At 36.1% G+C, this 23,732-nt stretch overlaps 1 pseudogene; it reads left to right on the top strand.

The window, feature by feature from the left end:
• Positions 1–200: 200 nt before the first annotated feature.
• On the top strand, positions 201–4,948 carry LOC120070169 (palmitoyl-monogalactosyldiacylglycerol delta-7 desaturase, chloroplastic-like; annotated as a pseudogene).
• The last annotated feature ends 18,784 nt before the right edge of the window (positions 4,949–23,732 follow it).

Below are 23,732 nucleotides of genomic sequence, written 5' to 3' on the forward strand. Positions count from 1 at the left end.
ATCTACTTCTAAAAAGGAAAAGTAAAAAATGTTTTCTAGAATAATGTAGAAAATAACTTTTCGATAAACCACACGTAACCTAACTATTCTCGAGGAAAAATCTATCACTATAAAAACACCAACTAACAAGTAGAAATTAAAGAAGCCAAGCTTGGGAAAGTTCTATATATTGGCTTTTTCTCTTATGCTTTTTCTCAACTATGGAGACAATAAGAAAAGAGCTAGAAGATAAACATGATAAGAAGGAGCCATTTTCAGTAGTGAAGCCTAAACGGGCTTTTTTAAAGAGAAAGTGTACCACTTTAGATCGACGGTCTGTTGGTGGAATTTTTTTCTTGCATGTGCTTTCTCTCTTGGCACATAGAAGTTTTAAACTTCCCAAATGGCTTGAGTACTCATTTGCTTATATTGGAGTACAAGCCTTTCAGGTTTGTGATCTTAGTGTTATAAATTTTTTTCTAAAAAAAAAAATAATTAAAATGATAGCTGGAAAATTAAGAGTTTGTAACCTTGACCTTTGTATAATCTTTTTGAGCTCTTTTCCAAATTTTTTTTCTTGACTTTTTTATATGAATATATCGAGTACAAGGTATGATGAGGATGCTAAGAATATGTTAACCTAATTGAGATATTTTGGTACACCTACTGATTCATAGATCTTTTAATTTCTTTTTCTAAAAATGAATTGATAACTTTTTTTTTTTTTTACTACAGGGTGATCTAATTGATTGGGTTAGTACCCATAAATATCACCATCAGTTTGTTGATGTAGAACAAGATCCACACAACCTTTTAGAAGGATTTAGTCACATAACTTGGATGTTCAATTTGTATGCTTTGACTGAGAAGATTTACCCGAAAAATCTTAAAGATTTTGAAGAAAGGGAAGCAAAACAAAAACTATCTCACAATTGGTTTGTGGTTTTTCTAAAGTATGGAAGACCAAAGAATGTTGAGGATTTGCAGAAACAAGCTAGTAGGTTCCTTCGTAAAATATACCTTCTTCATCGGATAACTCTTGCAATTGTTCTCTAGAAATTTAGAGGACTTCCCTTTGTTGTTTGGGGAATGGTAAGTGTTGAAATGCCTTGAATCTATTTGCTGGTGCTTCGAACAACCTAGGGTTTAGAGCAGTGTGATATATAAACTCTCTAACCTAGAGGCGCCGTTTTTTTATGTAATTCTGAAAATATTCTCTGGAAATAATATTGTTCTCCATCTGCCCGTGGACATAGCTAACACACTGTTAGTGAACCACGTATATCTATGTGTCGATCTTCCCTACTCTACGTTCCCTTTTTTGTGTTCTTTAATTGTCGATTTTGCAACAGTAAGAATTAACATGAAAAGAGGAAAAATAATCTTTTATTTGCCTTCATTTCTTGAAATTTTGGTGTCTGCATGCCCTATTTATTGTGTGCATTGAGAACTTGACATATAGATAAAAATAATACTTTTCCCCATATAAAAGCTGTCACTTCTCATTATTGTCTTATTTAAAACCTATTTTTAATAATAAATATTAAACCCAGAGACATTATGAAGTAGTTTTATAGAACCGATGATTATTTATTAAGTTTTATCATCTATATCTCTACACCAATCACTGTCAAAGTATTCTATCAACTTGTATTCACTAGTCTCTGTGTAGAAAAGCCCAAGTGATTCCGTCCCTCGAATATATCGAAGAATTCATTTAATGGCCTTGAGGTGCAAGAGCCTTGGATCCTCCACGTATCGACTCACTACACCAACACTATATGCAATATTCGGTCGTGTGCATGTGAGATATCATTGACTCCCTTCCAAACTGCGGTATTCACGTGCATTTACTTGATCTCCTCCCTCAAATTTAGAGAGTTTTGTGCCAAGCTCCATTGGTGTTGCTACAGGCTTGCATTCTTCCATCTTATTTCTCTTCAACACAGCCTTCGTATATGCTTCATGTGAAACAAAAATTCCAAAGTTTTCTTATTCAAGACCAAGAAAGTATTTCATCAATCCTAAGTCTTCCATTTCAAACTTTCGCGTCATAGCATCTTTAAAGTCCACAACCAAGTTCTCATTGCTCCCCATGAAAATAAGATCATCAACATAAAGGGCAATGATAAGTAGATTACCTTCTTTTTTCTTTACGTATAATGCATACTCGTAGGGGCATTGTATGAACTTGTTCTTCTTGAAGTAAATATCAATTCGAATGTTCCATGCTCGAGGTGCTTGCTTTAACCTATAAAGCGCCTTCTTTATTTTCAATACTTTATTTTCCTTTCGAGATTTCATGTATGCAGAGGGTGCTCCACATACACTTCTTCTTCAAGAACTCCATTTAAAAATGTTGATTTTACATCCTTTGATAGATAACCCACTTAAATTGTGCAGTTAGAGATAAGAGAAGTCGAATTGTCTCCATGCTTGCAATTGGAGCAAAAACTTCGTCATAATCGATTCCTACTTTTTGTCTGTAACCTTTTGCAACTAGACACACCTTGTACCTTTCAATCTGACCTTAGGCATTCATCTTCTTCTTGTAAACCCATTTTACACCAATGGGTGTATATCAATCTGACAAACTGTAAGTGTCATAAGAATATTTTGTCCTCCATGTTGACTTGCAAACACCTCTCTTATACATTCTTCAGGTTGAGTTTGAACGTCCGATTCTTCCCTATCGCAACATGTGCGAGCACCCGATCATTTCTGTCCTTCAAGTGCAATATTCGATCTTTCATGAAGACCGAGCATCCTTTCTCCAATAACTGTCCCATACTTAGAATATTACTTTTCAAGTCAGGTATGTAGTAGACATCCTTCATAGTACCTTCTTTTCCATTCCTTTGGGAAAAACGTATTTTTCCTCGACCTTTGACTTGAACCTTTGATGTATCTCTAAAAGAAATGTATCCATCTTCTATCTCTTGCATATCAACAAAAAGATATTTGTGCCCACACATATGGTTGCTTTCACCGATGTCAAGATACCACACCATGTCACTTTTTGGAGTGATGCCTTCATGGGCCATCTTGAGAACACCGTCATCTTTGGTCTTATCTTCTACAACTAAGTTTGCGTTTTCTTCAATCTTCTTCTCGGCATAGCAATCTTTTGCGTAGTGTCTATATTTTCTACAATTGTAACACTCAACATTTGGACGATTTGAGCGACAGCCTCTTCCACGACCTCGACCTCATCCATGCCAATTTAGTTGGCTCGTTTCTTCTTTCTCTTCATTGGTGTTTCCACGACCACGACCTCTGCTGCAACCGAAACTACGACCACCACGACCACGTCCTCTTCCTCGGTTGTGTTGCACATACATTGTCTTGTCTTCTTTGATGGTCATCTTTTTTTGTAAGGCTTCCTCCAAGACCTCTTGTTTCTTTTTCTTCTTTCTTTGTTCATGTGCTTCAAAGGAACCTGCAAGATCATTAATTGTCATTTCTTCCAAATTCTTTGATTCCTCGATAGCACATACTACATTCTCAAAATCATTTGTCAATGATCGAAGGATTTTCTCCATAACCCTGGCATCTTCAAGAGTTTTTCCATTGCATTTAAGTTGGTTTACCATCGTTTGAACCTGGGTGATGTAGTCGGGTATTCCTTCTCTCCTTCCTTTCATGGTTTCTAATTCGCCTCGAAGATTTTGGTGTCGCACTTATTTGACTCGATCAACACCCTTGAAAACCTTCTCTAGTGTGTCCATGCTTCCTTCGATGTCTTTGCACCTACAATTTTCTCGAAACCTGACTCATCCACAACTTGGAACATGAGATAGAGAGTGGTTTTGTCTTTCATGCACATCTCTTTTATCGCCCTCAATTGGTTTGCTGATGGATTTGCAATTGGAGCCTCCTCCTTAAGACCTTCTTGGACTACTTCTCATGTGTCTTGAGCATCGAGCAAGGTACACATTTGAATACTCGCATTGTCATAGTTTATCTTGGTGAGTTGTGGTAACTGCATTTGTCCCAACACTGTGCTCCCATGGTTCGACATAGCTCTGATACCAAATTAAAAAAAAAAAATTGTTTGAGTGGTGGAGCTTTTTATTGAAGAGAGAGAGAATAAAGTATAGACATAATACTCAATCTTCTATTGATTTCTTTTAGACATAATACTCAATCTTCTATTGATTTCTTTCTCAACATTGTCATCAGAAAGATTACAATACCACTATATATAGCCTCACAAAATGTCTCCCTAAATTCCTTCAATAAATCACTAATAAAAGCAAATGAAAAAGATTACAGTAATTAAGATAGAATTTCAAAAGTTGCAATAATTCTTGACCCTTCGTTACTCAAACTACCATAAATTTCCATAAAAAAACACCAAACGACTTGAGACTTAAACCATCATAAAGTACACATTCGAGTCATCAAAATCTATAGGTCACACATTTAATTTGAATATGGTTTGACCTTCCAAATGCTTGCTAAAAACCACCCAAAAACCTGACAATTTGAGTTTAATGCTCACCAAATTTACCATGCCACATATGGGGCTACAGAAAATGGAACACCAATGATTTATCAAAGAACAATTGGTGTTGTCTCTTCTTCCTATTAAATACTTTTTTATAAAGTGCATGGTGATGTTGGACATAAACATAAAAATTTACCTACGACACTTGTAATTTAACCTTTTTGTTTTCCCTAATTATCAAGGTCCAGGATGTTATATATTTTGTTAATTAAATAACATTTTGTGTTATTATGTTTGACACACAGGGTGCTAGGGTTGATTACTTGTGAGGAGGGTTGGCACAGTAACCACTATGCTTTTGGATATTCAGCAAGACATGGGCTTCAATGGTGGGAATTTGACTTCACATTGTGGGTTATCTTATTACTTCAAGCTCTTGGATTAGCAACTGATGTGAAATTACCCTCTCAACTTCATAAGCAAAAGTTGGACATCCAAGATAAAACCACTTCACCATGACTTCTTTTCATTACTATTGTCTTATGCATTAATTGGTTTTTGTTCTATGCTGGTTTTTTCATTTAAAAAATATAATATATGTATATGAAGGTGATATGACTTCTCAAATAATGTGTTGAAGGTAATATGGATTTTGTATTATGTCCTTGTTGGGATTGGTGTCCTAATTCTCCCAGAGTCTCGTTGTTTTGTAAAGATACACATTGTTCAATGAATAAAATAAGTGTTATTTAATTCTGACATTTACTCATATCCAATAAACAAAGCTCCTTGGTTATCTTATGTGAACTTAAGCATGTATATGTGATATACAAGTGGATCAGGTCTTAAGTGATAACCTAAATAGGTCTGTAGTATAAGGATTAAGGTGGGATACCTGGTCCTTTGACACTACGAATACGACCCGCTTTGTAGAGGTTTGCAAGTGTTGTAAACTACTACAGATGGTAGATCCTGACCATTCATGTGGAGACGTGGAGCGGGGGTGTCCTATACAAAGAGTTTGTATAAGACCTGGACCATAAGATGATTAGACTCTATATATAACGTCGTTGATACTAGAGACTTACATCTCACCTAAACGACCATAGGTGACACAACCTCAATCCTGAGTGTTTTGCGAACTCCTGCCTTTGAGGGTGGTCCTTTGATTAGTATGGGTTAGAATGGCCAGATTGCCAACTCAACATGCCTACCTTTTTGGGGACTTGTCTGATCTGGGAGCTGGGAACTCAATCCATAATATGGAATTCACTCATTTCTCGAAGCAGGGATAAGTAGAGAGATTGCTCCCTTAAGGGCTGATTTTGGGCTTGAACATAGTGGCCACAGATTCTCTTTGAAAGAGAAGACTTGTTCATAGTAGGACTATGACTTATGTTCATAGAGGAATCAGTGGTACTTAAGGAGACAGATCTAACTATAGGGGCATAATGGTTATTGGCCCAGCTGTACTTACAAACGATCTGTGAAGGGTTGTCGAACTACTGATTGGTTAAGATGGACACATAATATATCTTTGATAAGGAGAATTTAGCTGTCTGTCTTTAGTAGAGTGCCTGGCAATTAACAGATAGTGGATTCTGTGACTACAGAATTTAGTCAGTTATTCACGTACCGTTGGAGCTTCGAGCTACAAGTCCATAAGGTCCCCTTGGTAGCTTAATGGATTTAGTTGAGGATTAGTTCTTGGTGTTGATTTGAAATGTTCAAATTGACAAGAGGTATTTTGATTATATATTATATAATCGGTATGATGTATGAGATACATCTAGTGGAGGATTGATATAAATAGATTTACATTAAGTACCATGGAATAGAAAAAGAACTATGGGTTATATGTTTCATGAGATGAAATATTAAAACTATAGTTTATAAATATAGTATGATAAGTTGGTTATCATTTATATATATAATAATATTAATTATAGGATAATTAATTCTTTTTCTTTTAAATAACCAAAGTAGTGGGTGGTTATTGAATCATGGTAACTGTGAGTTTAAAAGGAAAATGGTTTTCCTATTTTCAAAAAAGGAGTTTTACAAACGATTGAAAAAGTTCTAAGATTTCTCTTCGCGCAAAAGAAACTCACATAGTCGTCAAGTAAATACGGATTTATTAAATGACGGCTGGGCGAGCTAAACGATCGTGCAATGAAGAGCTAAACAATTGTGCAGTATTTACTAAATGATCACATAGTTTTGCTAGACGATCGCTTGCCCTAAGTAAACGATCGTGTAGAGTCTGTAAGTGACAGACTAAGCTAAACGATGAGCTAAATGATCACATAGATTTTGCTAGACGATCGCTTAACTTTATCTAAACAATTGGGCATCGACCTATACGATAGGTCTCCACCATCTCTCACTTACCCAGTCGTGTACGCGATCGGTGTTTCCTCCGTTCGTCTGCCTCATACCAAGTCCGAACAGAGCCCACCCTCTGGATTCTCACACCGAGAATACCAAGGTAGACTTGTTGGTGGTGTCAGACTTAATTCGACACCATTGAGGTTTTCTAGAGGTCGTTCGTGTTGCAGAGGAATTCTGACCGAGGTGATCGTTGAGGACGAGCACGAAGTGTTCGTTGCGGTGTTGCGGTCGTGTAGATCGAGTGTTCATGGTCGCTGTTGTTCAAGCGGTCGTGCAACAGAGCATGGAGACGAGGCTTCAAATGTTCATAGAGTTCCTCTCTTGTTCATTTGAGTTTATTCATGCTGTAATTTCTCTTTATGAATTGTATAACCGTTTGTTTGAAGTCGACTGTAAATGTATTGTTCATTCATGATTGTGATTTGGAATAATCTTGTTTCGCTGCTCATGGAAATCTCGAATTCGATTTCCTTCAGTTCTCAAACTTATTTACTAAAATGAACTTATTGTATGTATGTTTAATATATTTATTTTAAAAACTATTTTTAGATCCAATTTTATAACAAAGTATTAGAGGCCGAAGGATGATCAGTAGGTGTACTCAGATATCTCAACTAGGTGGAAAAGTAAAAATAATTATGAAAAACATCTCATTGTTCATTTTCACATATAGTTTACTAGATAAATATATGTCCATTACAAAAATGGTAGTGAGAGGAGTAAATAATCTATCTTTTAAAGATCGAGGTCGTCCAATCTTTTTAATATATGTAGGATCTTCAACATGCACCTTCAAGATGGTGTATCCTTAAGTTGACCATTCTTAAGTCCAATCTAGGAGATGTTCATTTCTCCTGGACCTGCCCCTAATGTAGGAGTAATGTCCATGTAGACAATAAATGTACGAAGGGGTGGAGAAATATTCCCTTTAAGCTAGATGGGATGGGGCAGGGAATGCATTCCCCATATTCCCCACCTCGTTTATTTTTTTATTATCATATAAATATGGATAATTAAATAACTTCAAATTACATTTCATTTTGTTTCATTGAAGATGTTTAAGATTTTTTCATGAAAAATTTACCATGCAAAAAGGAATTCGTAGTGAAAAATTATTTTCTTTTAATTGAAAAGTTTCCAAAAACATAATTATTACAATGCTTTGAATATGCTATTTGGTGCTACGAATGACCAAGCACGGTATCCAGGGGTGACATACCCTAGTGGAGGGCTCGAGGGCAATGCCCCTAAAACCTAATTTGTATTTTATTGTTTATGCGTTATTTAAGAGTTCCACCTTAGGGTAAAGAAAGGTGCACTATATAAACCCTCTATATAATTACCCAGGGGAAATATCATACTCGCCCTAATCTCCCATGAAATTAGATGAAGAATTTTGTGGTGATGATGAATGAAATGGGGAGTGGGGATGAGAACAGGGAAGCCATCTCTGCCCCTCCCTGACCCCATGGGCATCTAGTCAAGTCTTTTTTTTTTTTTTTTTTGTATTTACAGAATACTTGTTTATTCACGTCCTCTAATACCATATTATATCAACTGATCGACCAAACGTGTATAATGATAAAATGAGAATAAATATGATCTAAGCATAAGCATACACTATCGATGAAGTAATAAATCTTGAAGTATTCTAAGATTCAAATCCCACAAGACTATTTATGCAATTAATCTTTATAAAAAAGAGTTTTCTTATGTAAAAGAAAGGGTAACCAGTAAATAAGTTATTTTGAATTTTAATGTTTATAAAAGCAGTAAATAGGAATATTGAATAGGGATACAGTTATGTTCTAGCCTTTTGGGTTCTATGCTGTAAGTGATGCAACCGCACATCCGAAGACAGTAAATATATGCATGAACAGAAAATTGCCAGACACTCCATTAAAGATCGACAATTGAACTCTCCTTACCATAGATACATTATGTGTCCATCTTAACCAATCAGCAGTGCGAAAACCCTTCACAGATCGCTCATAAGTACAGTTGGGCCAATAATCGTTATGCCCCTGTAGTTAGATCTGTCTCCTTAAGTACCACTGATTCCTCTAATGAACATAAGTCATAGTTCTACTATGACTGAGTCCTCTTCCAAAGAGAAGCTGTGGCCACTATGTTCAAGCCCCGGAATCAGCCCTTAAGGGTGCAATCTCTCTACTTATCCTTGCTTTGGGAAAGAAGTGAATTCCATCTTGTAGATTGAGGTTTCAACTCCCAGATCAGACAAGTCCCCAAAACGGTAGGCATGTTGAGTTGACAATCTGACCACTCTCACCCATACTAATCAAAGGACCGCCCTCAAAGACAGGAGTTCCCAAAACACTCAAGATTGAGGTCGTGTCACCTATGGTCGTTTAGGTCAAATGCAAGTCTCTAATATCAACAGTGTTATATATAGAGTCTAGTCATCTCATGGTCTAGATCTTATACAAACTCTTTGTATATGACACCCCCCCTCGCACGTCTCCACATGAATGGTTAAGATCTACCATCTGTAGTAGTTTACAATACTTGCAAACCTCTGTAAAGCAGGTCATATCTGTAGTGTACCAGGATCGGGTATCCCATCTTAATCTTTATACTACAGACCTATTTAGGTTATCACTTAACGAATGACCCAACTGTATATCACATATACATGTTTAAGTTCACATAAGATAACCAAGGAGCTTTGTTTATTAGATATGAGTAAATGCCAGAATTAAATAACACTTATTTCATTCATTGAACAATGTATATCTTTACAAAACAATGAGACTCTGGGAGAATTAGGACACCAATCCCAACAATCTCCCACTTGTCCTAATGACTCGGGAGACTAATGTACAATACAATATAAAAATATATACTATACAATAAACTAGAGAATACACCAGTATTATCTCCCACTTGCTCTAGACAAGATGTCACATGTCCCGCAGACCCAGACACTCCAGGTGACCCTCGAACACTTTAGCTGTGAGGGCCTTTGTAAAGGGATCAACAACGTTGTATCCCGTAAGGATCAGATCCTTATATCTCTTCACAAGCATGTAGTCCCTCGTTCTCCGAAGATACTTGAGGATCGTCTTGACTGCCGTCCAATGATCAAATCTTGGATTGGATTGATACCGACTGACAATCTCTACTACATAGCAAATATCGGGTCTGGTACACAACATTGCATACATCCGGCTTCCTACAGCAGAAGTATAGGAAATTTTATCTCATCTCCCCAACTTTTTGAGGTGTCTTAGGACATTGATCCTTAGACAGAATGATTCCATGCCTGAAGGGTAATAAACCCCTCTTGGAATCCTGCATCCTATACCTGATCAACATTTGATCAATGTATGATGCCTGAGATAGGGCTAACTGTTTGTTCTTGCGATCCTGAATAATCTGGATCCCGAGAACATATTGTGCCTCACCCAAATCTTTCATTTGGAATTGGGAATCTAGCCAACTCTTAATGTCAGTCAGATACCCTACATCATTCCCAATGAGTAGGATATCATCCACATACAATACCAGGAAAGCTACTGAGCTATTGATGATCTTCTTGTAAACAAAAGGCTCATCAATGTTCTGGTCAAAGCCAAATGACTTGACAACAGCGTCAAATCTGATGTTCCAAGATCTAGATGCTTGTTTCAGCCCATAAATGGACCTATTAAGCTTGCAAACTCTTTGCTTTGGATCTGGAACTACGAACCCCTCTGGTTGAGTCATATAGATGGTCTCCTCAAGATTATCATTAAGAAAGGCAGTCTTGACATCCATTTGCAATATTTCATAATCATAAAATGTGGCTATGCACAGGAGAATCTTGATAGACTTTAGCATGACAACAGGAGAGAAAGTTTCCTCATAGTCAACTCCCTCAACCTGGGTATAACCCTTTGCCACGAGTCTAGCCTTAAAAGTTTGCACCTTTCCATCTACACCTCTCTTTTGCTTATAGATCCACTTACACCTAATAGGTCTTACCCCATCAGGTGGATCAAGCTCACAGACATTATTGAAGTACATAGACTCCATTTCCTAGTTCACAGCCTTAACCCATTCATCTTTGTCATCATCGTTCATTGCTTTCTTAAAAGACAACGAATCTTCGACCCCATCATTTGTAATGACGTTTTGGGCTTCAATCAAACCCATGTAGCAATCCGGTGGGTTCTCAACCCTCCCACTACGTCGAGGTAGTCTCAACTATTGAGTTGGATGACTACACGTCTCGACCTCAACAACTCTTGTTGATCTGTCGAGTTATTCAACAACTCTTGTTGAATCCTCAACAATCTCGGTCTCACTAGAGATCTCACGTAAAACGAGCTTATGTCGTGGCTTATGATCCCTCATGTGATCTTCTTCCAAGAAGAGAGTATTAGTGGAAATAAATACTTTGTTCTCACTCGGATCATAGAAGTATCCTCCTCTCATTTCCTTGGGGTAGCCTATAAAGAGGCAAACCTTCGAACGTGGTTCCAACTTCTTTGGGTTAGTCGCTAGCACATGTGTTGGACAACCCCAAATCCTGAAGTGGCGTAAACTACCTTTACAGCCTCTCCATAACTCAAAAGGTGTTTCAGAAACACTTTTTGAGGGAACGTTGTTCAGGATATAACATGCAATATGCACTGCACAACCCTAAAACGAGTCTGGAAGATGAGCATAACTCATCATAGATCGAACCATGTCCAATAAGGTTCTATTTCTCCTTTCAGATACACCATTCTGATGAGGTGTACCAGAGGGCGAGAGTTGGGATGCAATCCCATGTTTTATCATATAGTTCTAGAATTGGAGATCCATATACTCTCCACTACAATCAGATCGTAGTATTTTTATCTTCTTACCTAACAAGTTTCCAACTTCAGCCTTATACTCCTTGAACTTTTCAAGGGCTTCAAACTAACGTTACATTAGGAAGAGATACCCAAACCTTGAATAATCATCTATGAAAGAGATGAAATATTCATACCCACTTCGAGCTCTAACATTCATCGAACCACAGAGATCTGAATGGCTCCAAGGCTTCCTTGGCTCTGTGAGCTTTTCCAGTAAAAGGTCGCTTGGTCATCTTGCCTTCGAGGCATGATTCATATACTGGCAATGAGTTTTCTTCTAAACTCTTTAGAAGTCCACTTTTTCACCAACTTCTCAATCCTATTGAGGTTGATGTGACCTAACCTTAGATGCCAAAGATGGGCATTTTTCTTTGGAGAAACCTTTGGTCTTTTAGCTGTTGTTGCCATACTGAACATTTCAGTGTTAAACAAGGCTTTTATGACAAACGACCTTAATACATATAAGTTATTTTCCATTGAACCATAACCAATCTCCATTCCATTCTTGAAAATAAAAACTTTGTTCTCAGTAAAGGAGACGGTGTATCCTTGTTCAATGAGACAAGAAACCGAGATTAAGTTCCTCTTGATATGAGGAACTACAAAAAGATTATCCAGTAACAGATAATGTTTCTTATCAACAAATAACTTCAGTCTACCTACAACAACAGCTAAAACAACCTCACCTGTACTGACTCGAAGAGTCATCTCTCCCTATAGCAACATTTTTCAGGAACTGAATCCTTGGTAAGAGGAACTGACATGATTGGTAGAACATGAATCAAGGATCCAAACAGAATCTTCATTCTCTACCAGACATGTCTCCAAGACCAATAAATCATATTTATTGTCTTGTCTCCTCTTTTGGAAAGTAGTGGGATGGAGGTCGTTAGCCATGAAATTTGTTTCACACAATTCTTTCCACTGTAAATAATTTGTCATTATAAAAGCTTTAAACGAAAATACTAACGAGTTGCTGAAAAGAAAAACACATTGACCATCGTTAGGTTTTAAGCAAATACCCGTCGTAAAACAAAACAACATCCAATAAGGTTTTAGCAAAACTAACATGAACCCCGTGTGACATCTAGTTTTGCAATGATGCTTCAAAGGTTTAGGACAAAAGCCGACAAAGGGAGGTCAGTTATCTCTCCTCTAAATTGAGAAGTTCTCAACTAATCATTAATACCAGAACAACTCTTGCTTCTATAACAACTAGGCATCATTGATTTGGCCAAGAGATCATTAACTTACTTAACAATCTCCCGTAATTGTGACCCGCCATTTTAAGCCCTAGAGGTCCGTCCCAAAATGCCAATCCGAAGGGAAAAAATTCGATTGGGGAAAAACCTAAAGTGACCCTATCCATTTCTAGAGTTCACCTTGATATTGACCAACTGCACAAAACCCATCTGAAGGGGGACGCTTCGAAGGCGACACGAGGGCGTACAGAATGATCTTACAGTGTGAACCAATGATAGAGACCATAAGACGTGTTGACACATACCCTTCACCCACTTACTATAAACACTCTCTCTGTCCACCTTGATATTGACTCATGCAAACACCATCCAAAGGGGGATGCATCCTGGGCACCACGAGACCAAGCATGAATCTCACGGTGTGAAAATATAGGGAGAAACGTGAGTGGAATCATAGACATATCTGATACGCCTCTTCCTCCCACTGAGTATTTTATAACCTAGGGTTTAGCTTACTTAGAAAAAACACGGCTAAGGATTTAACTAAGTGACTTTTAGGTTTTCCCAAGAGTAGCATTTACCTTGGATAGTGAAACAATTTGATTATAGGTCTAATTTCCTTTATAACACTTATAAACGGAAACAACCACCATAATGCAAAGTTAACACATGCAAGGTATTCATAACGCTTATAAACAGCCTAAGTGTCATGCTCAATACATTGTCCATTCATTGCTACTTCTTTTATCTAACACTTATACAAAACAGTAATGAAACAAGCAAAACATGCTTCCATTCACCCTTAGACTATAACATTTATAAGAAAAGAATAATGCATGATAATGCTCACTGCATGCAAAATATAACTCTTATATTTCATGATGCATAGGCATGCTTTCAAGTAATTTCTTCATGCTAGATTATAACATTTATAATACATGATGCATGAATAATTGCACAACCTAAGGTGGGTTTTAACTATATGACAAACACTTTGACATATAAGCACCATACATCACATGTATAAGCAATAAAAGTTGACGAACCGAGTGAAATTTCCTTAAAATTAAAAAAAGGAAAGCTAACTATTACAAAGACAAAGAGTCTTCGGTTCAAATAGGCGAATTGGGTCTTGAACTGCTCGGGCAAAGCATCACTTCTCCAACCAACCATCGTGTACTAAGCACCCCGCGATCATCTACACGATAAAACAAACTCTTTGCTCTATCGCTTACCAGCGCTCCCAGAGCTAAACTTTTGTTTAGCATTTACTATACAACCGTCTAGAAAAATCCAAACGATCATTTAATTATTACTACGATCGTGTAACTTTACTAAGCGATGAAGTCTAAAGTACACGATCGCTTAGCGTGCTCCGCACAACGTCGACCTTCCGCGATCATCTAAGCAACTACGATGCTGCGAAGCACCATCACCTAAGCGACCACTTAGCTAACGCCTCTGTATCGCATACGCACGATCGCATAGGTGTAACTAAGTGATGAAGCTTGCTAACTACACGATCGTCTAGCCCGTGCCTTCTACTAAACGAGGAGCATCGCATGCTCCCACTACGATCGTCTACCTTCAGCACCTATGTGATCGCGCAACCAACGCTACGCGATATGGTAAACGATTTACCCCATCACTTAACGTTAGCTAAACGATCGTTTAGAAAATGCTACACGATCATCTAGAAAAAACTACTAAATGATCGCTTAGTGAAATCCCAACGATCATTTACCTGAGGCTACACGATCCAACCAACGCTTAGTCTTCTTCTTTGTTGAGATCCGCATCGCCATGCATCGAAGCTTCACCACAAATGAATCGACGAACTCAAACTTTTTGAATTACAGACTCGATTACGATATTAATTTCGCCAAAAAACACAGGGACCCTTACAACTAACACTTTTTAATACCGAAAGCTTTAACAAAAAAAGAAATTTAAACCTGAAACGTTCATCACATTCATCCATAAATGTGGAAAGCAGTTAACCACAAATGCAGAAACCCACTGTGACTGAAAATGCATTCAATTCAAATCTGTAATTTGGAATATCAGAGAACCTGGCTCTAATACCAATTGTAGGAAATCGTATTCGAGATTTCCATGAGCAGCGGAAGAAAGATAATTCCAAATTACAATCATGAATAAACAATGCATTTACAGTCGACTTCAAACAAGCGGTTATACAATTAAAATGCAGAAATTATAGCATGAACAATAAATGAATAAGGAAGAACTCTACGAACATTTGTCACCTCGTCTACATGCTCGTTGCTCACGAACGCTCAAACAACAGCCACCACAAATGCTCGATCCACACGACCACAACATAGCACGAACTCTTCGCGCTCGTCCTCAACGAACTCCTCAACAACACGAACGGCCTCCACAGCACCACGAACGACCTCCAGAAAACCTGAACTATGTCGAGTTGAATCTGACACCACCAAGAAAGCTACCTATCATATAGGTCGATGCCCAATCGTTTAGATAAAGTTAAGCGATCATCTAGCAAAAGCGATCGTTTAGTTCATCGTTTAGTAAAGTCTATCGCCTACAGACACTGCACGATCGTTTACTTTGGGCAAGCGATCGTCTAGTAAGACTATGCGATCGTTTAGTAAATACTGCTCGATCGTTTAGCTCGCCACTACATGATCGTTTAGCTTGCCCAGCCGTCGTTTAGTAAATTCGTATTTACTTGATAACTCCATGAGTTTCTTTTGTGCGAGAGAGAAAACTCAAAAAACATTTTAGCGTTTGTAAAAAACTTCTTTTCAAAATAGGAAAACCATTTTCCTTTTAAACTCACGGTTACCATAAATCCAATAACCATCCACTAACTTGGTTATTAAATCAAAAGAATTAATTATCCAATAATTAATATTATTATAAATATAAATGATAACCAACTTATCATACAATATTTATAACCTATAGTTTTAATATTTCATCTCATGAAATATATAAACTAGAGTTCTTTTTCTATTCCATGGTACTTAATGTAAATCTCATTTTAATCAATCCTCCACTAGATGTATCTCATACATCCTACTGATTATATCATATATAATCAAAATACCTCTTGTCAATTTGAACATTTCAAATCAACACCAAGAACTGATCCTCAATTGAATCTATTGAGCTACTAAGGGGATCTTATGAACCTGTAACTCGAAACTCCTACGGTATGTGAATAACTGACTAAACTCTTTAGTCACGGGATCTACCATCCGTTAACTGCCAGGCACTCCACTGAAGACCAACAGCTGAACTCTCCTTATCACAGATATATTATGCATCCATCTTAACTAATCAGCAGTGCGACAACCCTTCACAGATCGCTCGTAAGTACAGTTGGGCCAATAACCGTTATGCCCTTGTAGTTAGATTTGTCTCCTTAAGTACCACTAATCCCTCTAATGAACATAAGTCATAGTCATACTATGATTGAGTCTTCTCTTCCAAAGAGAAGCTGTGGCCACTATGTTCAAGCCCCGGAATTAACCCTTAAGGGTGAAATCTCTCTACTTATCCCTACTTCGGGAAAGAAGTGAATTCTATCTGTGGATTGAGTTCCCAACTCCCAGATCAGACAAGTACCCAAAAAGGTAAGCATGTTGAGTTGGCAATCTGGCCACTCTCACCCATACTAATCAAAAGACAGCCCTCAAAGACAAGAGTTCCCAAAACACTCAGGATTGAGGTCGTGTCACCTATGGTCGTTTAGGTGAGATGGAAGTCTCTAGTATCAACGGTGTTATATACAGAGTCTAGTCATCTCGTGGGCTAGGTTTTATACAAACTCTTTGTATAGGACACCTCCGCTCACACGTCTCCACATGAATGGTTAGGATCTACCATCTGTAGTAGTTTACAACACTTGCAAACCTCTACAAAGTGGACCAGAGTCACCAGGATCAGGTATCCCACCTTAATCTATACTACAGACCTATTTAAGTTATCACTTAAGGTATGATCCACTTGTATATCACATATACATGCTTAAGTTTACATAAGATAACTAAGGAGCTTTGTTTATTGGATATGAGTAAATGCCAGAATTAAATAACACTTATTTCATTCATTGAACAATGTGTATCTTTACAAAACAATGAGACTCCAGGAGAATTAGGACACCAATCCCAACATAATAAACTATGCATGAAAATGATAGAAGGTTAATAGAGATTGGTAATAGAGGAACCTAGTGCTACACCTAATCAATTGATTGCATGAGAATGAGTTGATAATTAGGTGTGAGAAAGGGTTGAGCTTGATAGAAACACTTTCCCTTATCACCCATCTTGGCCTTTCTCTTGTCTTTTACAGCAGTGACTGGAGCCTTCCCCTTATCTCCCTTCTTCTTCTTAATTTTCTTCGAAACGGAAGACTGAGGAATAGACTGAGTTCCAAAGGATGAACCTTTCGAGAACTTCCTTTTGAAATTGGAAACATTTGCCTCTCCTTCAACCGATCCCTTATTTTCCATAAGAGACTGGTAAGTCTATAGCTCATTAAGGAGGCTTTTTAGGTTATATTGAATTTTTTTCATCAATACATTGTTGCAAAATTGTAGGAAACTCTTTGGAAGAAAATCCATTATGAATGCAACCTGACTACTTTCATCTATGACCACTCCATTTTCCTCTGCCACGTTAAATTGGACCATCATGTCCTGGACATGTTCGCAAATATATGTGCCCTCTTTCATGCAGCAGTTTTAAATGAATTTGAGGGCATCATGGTGGAGCTGATAGAACAATTGTCCAAACATCTCTTGGAGAGATTCCATAATTTATCCCGACAGTTACCATGTCCTCATGCTTCCTGGACAAAACTTCAGATAAGCTCACCAAGATGTAGATGCGGGCCTTCTCATTGGCTTTTATCCACCAGTCATAAGCATCCTTCATAACCTGAGATGCATTACGAGCAGGGGCCAGAGGACAATCCTTCGATAAGATGAACCATAGATCGTTAATAACAAGAATCATATTCATGTTGGACTTCCACGTAGAGTAATTTTCACCGGTAAGTTTGTCATTTTTAAGCAGGGCAATTATTGAGGAAGACATTGCTGAAAATAAAAGAAAGAAACATTGATCGTATTAATTATCTTTGCCTTAAACCATCACATAAGCAAATAATTGCAAACTATCCAATCAATTTACCAAAAACAAGCAACCATAGAATCTTAATAAACTATTGATTTAGTTATTGCAATGATGCTCCAGTGGTTTAGAGCAATAGCCACCAAAGGTTGATCAACCACTTCTCTGAAATGAGACATCTCTTAGCTAATTCTAATACGAGAGTAACTCATATTCCTATAGACATTAGCCATCATTGTTTGGTCAAGGATTTTTTAACTCTTAACTCATTCCTGCAAATATCACACTCCCACTTTCAGATCCCAGAGGTACACACAAATAGGCTATCATTAGGAAAGACCACTATTGGTAATTAACCTAAGTGACCCCATCCTTTTCAGGAGTTTACTATGTTCCGAATCCTGTGATCAAGCCATTTGAAGGGATGGTTGCTTTAGCAAAACACACAGATGGATCATGGGAATCTCACGATGTGACCTAGGGGTGGAGACCAAAGGATACGTTGACACACATCCCACTCCCACGTTTTTATACACACTTTTCCCCTTCACCTTGTTATTGACCTATGCAAACACTTTCCGAAGTGAGGTCGCACCTGAGGTGACACGCAGAGCATGGATCTAACATTGTAAACATACAGGAACATATGAGCAAAAATTAATATAAATATCTCATTTTTTATTTTTCCTCCCACTAAAGTGTCTTATCGTATTTTAGGGTTATTTAACTTAGATAATTCCAGCTGAGTCAATCTATCTAAGTCTATGCCTATTGTAACTCTTATAAAAAAGTCATTACACTATTTTCTAGGTTAATTAAACCCTTTTAATTAACCTAGTGACATTGCATGCTAACATTAAACTACGATTAATTCAACTCAAGTTCCAAGTCAGTTCCCACGTAAGAGGTATTCCATGAACTTTCAACTTAAATACCTCCAGCCTATATAGAACCTAACCGGTAGAGTTATCTTATAATCATTGTAAAGTTTTTCTTACTTAGTTCATTAAAACTAATTTTAAAACTAAGTAAGAAATAATTGTAATCCTATTAGAATTAAAATGATATTAGGTCTAATTAATTTTAAACAATTTAAAATTAATTAATTATCCTATGATTCTATATTTACATCCAAGTCTTGATTATATATTGACAGTTTCTAATCATTGATTTTAAAAACATTTTCAAATTTTAATAATCAATCCTATAATCATGCTCTATATGGTTTAATTTAATGAACAATCATATTCTAATTAATTAAATAATGCATACTATATGCTTTCCATTAAATATATAACATTTATATTTATACTATGCATGTTTTATGGTCAATACATCTTTGATTTTCATAATTTTATTAACCAACACTTTATATTAAAGCCAATCATGAAGTTTAAACAAGCATGTTCAAGACATTCAATTAACCTTTTATATTTAAACTAAGTAATGTCATGTTTCATGTTTTATTGTTTTCATTAATTTAAGATAACAACTATATTAATTACTCATGAAATTAAATATATATCATGCATTAATACTGTAACGCCCTGATTTATTTTGTAATTAAGCTTTAATTTATTTTGGACTATTTAGATAAATCGAAATTCGAGATTTAAGTATTTGGTAAGTTAAATTCAATTTAATTATTGAAATTAATTGAGTTTTAATTTGGCTAGCAATTGGAGATTGGATTATTTGATTGATATAATTCAATTTGATTTATGGATGGAAGATTTAAAATATTTTGGAAAAGATGTGAGTTATTAAATTTGAATTTATATGAGAAGAGGTTTTATTTGATCTTATTTGGTTTTGATTTTATTTGGATGGGATTTAAGGAGAGAGTTTGGATTTAATAAAAGAACGTGGAATTTGGAATTTAAAAGGTAAAAGGAAAGAGGTTTTAAATATTATATATTTATGTAAGTAGAGGGAAAAACAAAAAGAAAAGAAAAATTAAAACTCCCTCTCTTCCTCGACATACGTGAACCCCCCCTCTGCGGAAAGAAAACCCTCGCCACTGAAGCCTCCTCTCACTTTAAGCGTGAATTTGGGTAAGTTTTATGGGGATTATGGAATAGATTGTGAACATTATGGAATTTGGCCTAAAAGTTTTAAAATTGAATTTATGGGGTCAAAATTGAAGGTTGTGTTTCTGTGTTAGGAACGTTAATTCAAGTTGTCATTGGTGATTGATTTCTTGAATTACTCTTGGACTTGTAATTTGAGGTAAACATTTTTTTACTAGTTCGCCTTTGAACCAATCACCCCTGCCCGACGTTTGGCGTTATTGTTTATGTTAGATTGATGACTGTCTGAGCATGATTGATTGGACTGCTTGAGTTTGATTTATTGGTCTATTTAAGTTGGGTTGATTGGACTGTTTAAGTCGAACTGTTTGGACTATATATATTTTGTACTATTCGAACTGTTTTAAATCGAATTGTATGGACGGTAAAATTTCATGTTATATACTGATGGACTGTTTGACTGAGATGATGCATACTGTTGACTGAGCTTATGTTTATATGAAGTTATTATCCCTATGGTAAATAACTGTAGAATGTAACACAAGAGTTACATGAAGACTGATGCACCCTAAGTTATAGGGTTTCTGTTAGTTTTTCTTATCTGGGTAGGTGTACACATGTGACTGTATATGTGCACATTATGATTGATTCATGTACATTTGGGTTCATGTTTATGACTTATTCATGTACCTTTGGGTTCATGTCTATGACTTATTCATGTACCTTCGGGTTCATATCTATGACTGATTCATGTACCTTTGGGTTTATGTTTATAACTGATTCATGTACCTTCGGGTTCATGTCTATGATTGATTCATGTTCCTTGGGGTCCATGAGAGATATCTAATAAATTAATTAATTATTATTTAATAATAAATTAATTAATCATTAATTAAATCTAATTTAATTAATAATTTCATTTAAATCATATCAAATTAAATATCTCTCACATAATCTATAGTTTTAATTCAATTAATAAAATTAAATTAAACTAAATTAAATAATTATTTAATTCTCCAATTAAATTATCTCCAAATTAAATATCAGATATTTAGTTTGGCTTACATTTGAATCATATTTAATTGTATTTCTCTCATAACCCATAGTTTTAATTTGCATCAAATACACATTAATTTTAACCTATAGTTTCAATATGAATCCACTTTATTAATATTTGAACTCCTTCAAATATTTAATTGTCCAATAAATTAATTTTGGATCATATCCAAAAATAAATTATATTATAAAGTTGAATTAAAATATAGACTTTATATTATAATGTATCATTATACATTATATTATTCCCCTAAGTGAATTAGAATATTTCAAACTCTATTCAAAGTATAGTTACCTCAATTCCCTTTACGAGCTAGGAATGAGATCCCATGGACATACAGATTAGAATAATAATCTATTTATGATCCAATCATTAAATAGAAACCCATATCGAGCCAGTAAGAGGCTAGGGCCCTTTGTTAAAGTCCCGAAGACATCACTTAAGGGAACAATCATCTACTTACCCTAAATTCGAGAAGGAGTGAATTCCATCTCGTGAAATTATATTCCTAGCTCCCCACTCGGTCTTGTCACCAAAATTGTAGGCTTATTGAGTCGACAAACTTGTCACTCTCACCTATACAAATCAAAGGACAATTTAGCATGAATAGGAGTCCACAATTGACTTAGGATTAAGATAAAGTTGCCTAGGTCATCCTAATGAAATATAAACCTAACTAGTCAACGGAGTTATAATTGGTGGTTACTATTTCGTGGTCTGGTCTTATGCAAACTCATTGCACAGGATAACCTTACTCTCATGTCCTCTATACGAACGTGTTGGATCATTGCATTTGTATCAAATACAAAGTGGGTCATATCTATAGTGTCACAAGCATAAGGTATCCAACCTTATCTATATACTATAGACCCTGTAGGCTGTATCTTGAATATTGATCCCCGTATGTCTTCACATAGAGTGCAATACACATACAACATTCTAAGATGTTAGTTTATTGGACTGTGGTCATTTAGACAAGATAAATACAAGATAAAAAATAACTATTTATTGCAATAAATATTAATAACACTTTGTTATTAATCAGTCAAATGTTAGATTTACTATCTATGAGTTTTAGGGCATAAAACCCAACACATGGCTACTAGTTTTTTTTTTAAATTTATAAAAGTAACACAAATAAAGAAAGTAATGGTTTTCAAAAAGCCTATAAAAAAGCTCATAACCTCTACTTCAAAGGTATTACACGTTGTTTGCCATAATAATAGATGTCACAACTTGAACTAGCAACGATAACTCTTTCCCTTAAACATCCTAAAAACACCAATCAAATACTCTTAAACAATTGCAATATTCAGCATAAAAATAGGACTAAGATACTTCTTCTCTTCTGGTCTTCAAGTTCATATTGTAGTAAATGAATATAAATCCCACAATATAAACACATAGATCAGTAAGCAAATTTTAACTTATAAAACTTAAAAACTTGGAGATATGTTGACTTTAAGAGGTTTTTTTTTTTTTTTTTTTTTTTTTTTTTTTTTTTTAAATTTTATCACAAAGGTGAACTCTATCTTCTCCCTCAAATCAACATTATCCCCACCTACAACCTTCCACTCAAATCGCCATAACAAATACGCTAAGATATATTCCAAATGAAGAATCCCAAAATAAGCTATAAGATTAATCAACAAATCATACCACTAATCCTTATTAAAAATTCAAAGTTATTTGTGAAACAGTATATAAATTTGACTTATACGATGATTAGTGATAACTTGTAGAAATATGTTTCGCCTTTCAAGCACGCATCCAAATGAAGCCTCACCTAATGAACACAAATCTGAGGCTAAGCTTGTGTTACACCAAGTGGACTCCAATTTTTTGGACCTCAACTTGCCTTTTTTCCCTTCAAGCCTTTCAATCCAATCACTTCTTGTTAATGAGACAAAAGGTCCTGAGCATCACGATGAAGTGCATGGGGACCTGATTGGGGAAACAATGAGCCCTCGGCATTCTCCTCACAACTCTTTCTTGCCTCCTATCTTTTACCATCCCACATTCATCTATGAACCAACTAGATTGGGAACATGCAACGCTCACACATCTAACTGTCCAGTTGATGAAATGCTTGAACCATGACAACTTTTCCCTGGCTTCCAAACCAACGCACCAATACCTTCTACTGCACCTGCCAACATGGATGAGCTCAAACAGTTAATCCAAGCCTAGCTCCGACCGCTGGCCGCAACCATGGAAGCTCTTCATTTGCAACAGTCGACTATGCGACACAAAAATGTTATCCTAAAGGATTACCTGCATCAGCAAATACGGAGCAATCAAGACAAGTTTGACTTCACGATGCAATACATTAATCAAGTCCTAATGGAATTATTTGCCCCACCTCTGCTGCCATAGTATTTGAGAGATCCCCTCAGATTCATGGATGAAAACCCTACTCCTAGACGCGAAGACAATGCATCGGTCTCGTGATCAAATATAGGGGTGTTGGTTTTTCGATTGTGTTATTTTGTTATCTTTTGTATGCATTTATCCAATTTAAATTTCATGTACTTATCTTCATCATGAATAATATACATCATTTTGTTCCTTGCATTTGTCTTAAATATTCTTTTTATTCTGTCTTATTATTATTCATTTTGTCCTGCATCGTGCTTTGATACCTCGATGATGA

The sequence above is a fragment of the Benincasa hispida genome, chromosome 1 (assembly GCF_027475165.1).
Source record: "Benincasa hispida cultivar pf3 chromosome 1, pf3_genome.v1.1, whole genome shotgun sequence".
Lineage (NCBI taxonomy): Eukaryota > Viridiplantae > Streptophyta > Magnoliopsida > Cucurbitales > Cucurbitaceae > Benincasa > Benincasa hispida.